We start from the raw sequence: 3,669 nt of genomic DNA, 5'->3' as shown, positions 1-3,669 counted from the left end.
CCTTACTGTGTCACACACATCAGGTATTTGATTGATTTTATCTTTTTCTCAGAGATAACCCTCCTAGGATTCTCTGCTTCTGCTCATCTAGATTTCCTGTGCTCTCGGCCTGCTCTGGGGCTCCCGTCCAGGGACCTCTCTGCACTGTCATGCTGGGGACCAGCGGCTGGAACATCGGAGAAAGGCACAGGGACCTTCTCCAATGTTCTGCCACTGGTTCCGCACTGGTATTTCCCTCTTCATTTGTGCTGTTGTTTTGGGGGAACACGCTTCAGTGGCTTCCTGAGAAGGGGCATATTATTCCTGGTCATTCCATGAAATTCTTTAAAGTTTCTGAAATACCTGTAATTTTTTTATCTGTTCCTATTAACTTGAACATTCATTGTAATGTGCCTTAGTGTGTGAGCTTTTTTCTTTTACTGTCCTGGGAACTTGGTAAGCCCGTTCGGTTTGGAAATTCATTTTGTTCAGAGATAGGGAAACCTCTATGATTATTTATAGGATAAAACTGTCACTTTAATTTTATTTTTTATGTCTTTATGGAGAAAATTTTAATCAGATGTTAGAGCTCTTGAACTTATCCTCTGTTTTTTTTTTTCTGCATTTCTTGTCCTTTCTTATTTTCCATCATTCTATTTATATATATATATATACAAATATAGTTACACTTTTACAACTATATATTTCTATTTATATAACGTGTGTGTGTATGTGTGCATACACAAATGGGATGATGGAAAAATGATCACTTTCATTCTCACTTAAATCTAAATATTTAATCATTTTTCTTATGATTTCTCCTTTGATCCATGAATTATTTAGAAGTGTGCTTTGTAGTTTCTAAAGTAAATTATGTGTGTTGGGGGGGCATTGGTGATCTTTTTGTAATTGATTTTCAATATTACTGCATTTTGATCCGATAATGTGGTTTGTATATAATTTAAAAATATATATTGACTTTCTTTTTGATGTAATGTGTATTTATGTCTATATTTCCTAATATCCCATGAATGCTCGAAACAGAGAAATATTTTCTATTTGTTGGGTGCAGTATTTCACATGCACTTCCCTTAGATCAAGCCTGTGAAGGGGAAAAACACTTTCCTAATATGTTTTCATGTTGATCTGCCAGTTTCCAGGAGACTTGTGTTCAGTGGCCCTCGAACAGCCCCCATGTGGACAGCCTTCAGTCCAACACTGCCTCCACCCTCCACGCGGGAAAGCCCCCGGAGAGATTTCTGTCTGCACAGTTTTGCCGGACTGTCGTGTATATGGATCTTACTGTGTGAAGTCTTTTGGGTCCGGCTTCTTTCATCTAGAAAAGATTCATTTAAGGTTTATCTCTGCTGTTGTGTGAGTCAGCAGTTCGTCTTTGTGCTGCTGAGTGGCGTTCTGTTGTGTGCACGCACCGCACTTGGTTTACCCAGCCACCTGCGGAAGCACGTCTGGGTTGTTTCCAGTTTGGGGACAGAAACAAAGCGGTTACAACCTTGAGGTTTTTAGGTGAATCCAGGGCGTCAGTTCACTTGGATTAAATACCTCGGAGTGGGATTTCTGGGTCACATGCTAAGCATATATTTAACTCTGCAGGAAACTGTTCAGCTCTTCCAAACTGGCTGTGCCATTTGCATCCTCACTAATGAGACCCCGCAGTGAATGCGGGTTCCAGTCGCTCTCCATCAGCCCCGGTCTTGGCGTGGTCAGCTCTTACGTGTTAGCCATTCTAGGTATGCAGTGGCCTCTCTCTGTGGCTTCAACTTTCTTGATGACTGTTCAGGCAGAGCGTCATTTCACATGCTTATTTGCCATCTGTATATTTTCTTCGGAGAAGTGCCTTTTCACCTATTCCGCTCATTTTTAAAGGGGGGTTGTTTCTTACTATTGAGCTTTAAGTGTTCTTTATATATTCTATCTAGATACGAGTCCTTTATGTAAATATTTTTCTCCAAGTCTGTGGCTTGACTTCTCATTCCCTTAACAGTGTCTTTTACAGAGAAAAAGTTTCAAATTTTTTATGAGTCCAATTTATCAAATTTTCTGTTATGGCTCATGCTTTTAGTATCATGTCTAAAACTTATCACCACATCCAAGGTCACACGGGTTTTCTCCTCTCTTTCTTCTAGAACTTTTGAAGGTTTAGAGTTAGAACTAGGTCAGCGGTTTATTCTGAGGTAACTTTTGCGCGTGGCATGAGGCGTGTATCAAGGCTCTTTTCCCTTTTCCTTTTTTCACATGGGTACTCAGTTGTTTCAGAAACATTTGTTGAAAAGATAAAACTTTCTTCACTGACTCGCCTTTGTACTTGTGCCAGAAATGAACTATGTTTGTGTGGATCTATTTCAGGACTCTTTATTCTGTTCCATTGTTAAATGCACATACTCTTTTACCAATATCATACTGTCTGGATAACTGTAGCTTTAATCATGAAATGTGAAGTCAGGTAGAATGAGTCCTCTAATTCTTTTTTTTTTTTGTTCAGAGTTGTTTTGGCTTTCCTTTTTCCTTTGCCTTTCCATATAAATTTTAAAATTAACCTGTCTATATTTACAAGAAAGGCTTGCTGGAATTTTGATTTGGGTTGCACCAAATCTATTTATCAATTGACAAGATGAATATCTTTAAATATTGAGCCTTTCAATACATGAGCATAGTAGATCTCTTTATATAAATTTTCTTTAATTTCTTTCATTAGTGTTTGTAATTTTTAACATACAGACTCTTAGATTTATCTCTAAGTATTTCATTTTCAGTGCTATTGTAAATGGTATTTTTTTTTGGAATTTCAAATTCCAATTGTTTATAGTGTATAGGAAGATAATTGACATTTACATATTGGCCAGGTGTCCTGTGACCTTATTAAATTCAGCTTTTAGTTCTAAGAGATGTTTTTGTAGATTGTTTGGGATTTTCTTCATAGACAGTCATGTCATCTGAGAATAGAGGCAGTTTTATATCTTTCTTTTCTATTTGTCTGCCTTTTCTTTTTCTTGTGGAAAGGCTGGAACTTCTAAGTTCTAGTGTTTGAACGAGACATTGATCCTGAACAGAGTGAGAGAAGATATCCTGTCTCTGTTCCCATCTTAGGGGGAAAGCACTCAGTTTTTCACCGTTGAGGTTAGTTGTAGGTTCTATGTAGCTGTGTAAATGCTTTTCATAAGATGAAGGAAGTGCCACTCTATTTCTAGTTTGTTGAGGGTTTTTATCATGAAGAGATGTTGAATTTTGTCAGATGCTAATTTTGGAATCTGTTGAGATATTCATAAGGTTTTTCTTCTTTAGACTGTTAATATCATGAATTACATTAATTGATTTTAAAAATGTTGAACCAGCTTTGTATTCCTGGGATGAATCTTGCTTGATTGGCATGTATCATTGTTTTAATTGGAATTTCTGGATTCAATTTTTGCATGCTTTGTTGAAGAAATTTACATCTAGGTTTACAAAGAGTATTGTTTTGCAATTTTCTTTTCTTGCAATCTCTTTTTCTGGTTTTAATATTAGGTTAATTCTGGTTTCATAAAATGACTTAGAAAGTCTTCCCTGCTCTTTTACTTCCTGGATGAGATTGTGCAGGTTTGATATTATTTTTTCCCTACATAATGGCAGAATTCACCAAGGAAGTCACCTGTGCTTGGAGTTTTCTGGGTGGGAAGGTTTTCAATTACAGAT

Source organism: Vicugna pacos, chromosome 29 (genome assembly GCF_048564905.1).
Source record: "Vicugna pacos chromosome 29, VicPac4, whole genome shotgun sequence".
In the NCBI taxonomy this organism is placed as follows: Eukaryota; Metazoa; Chordata; class Mammalia; order Artiodactyla; family Camelidae; genus Vicugna; species Vicugna pacos.
The sequence above is the reverse complement of the archived record's forward strand: the minus strand, read 5'-3'. Positions refer to the sequence as shown.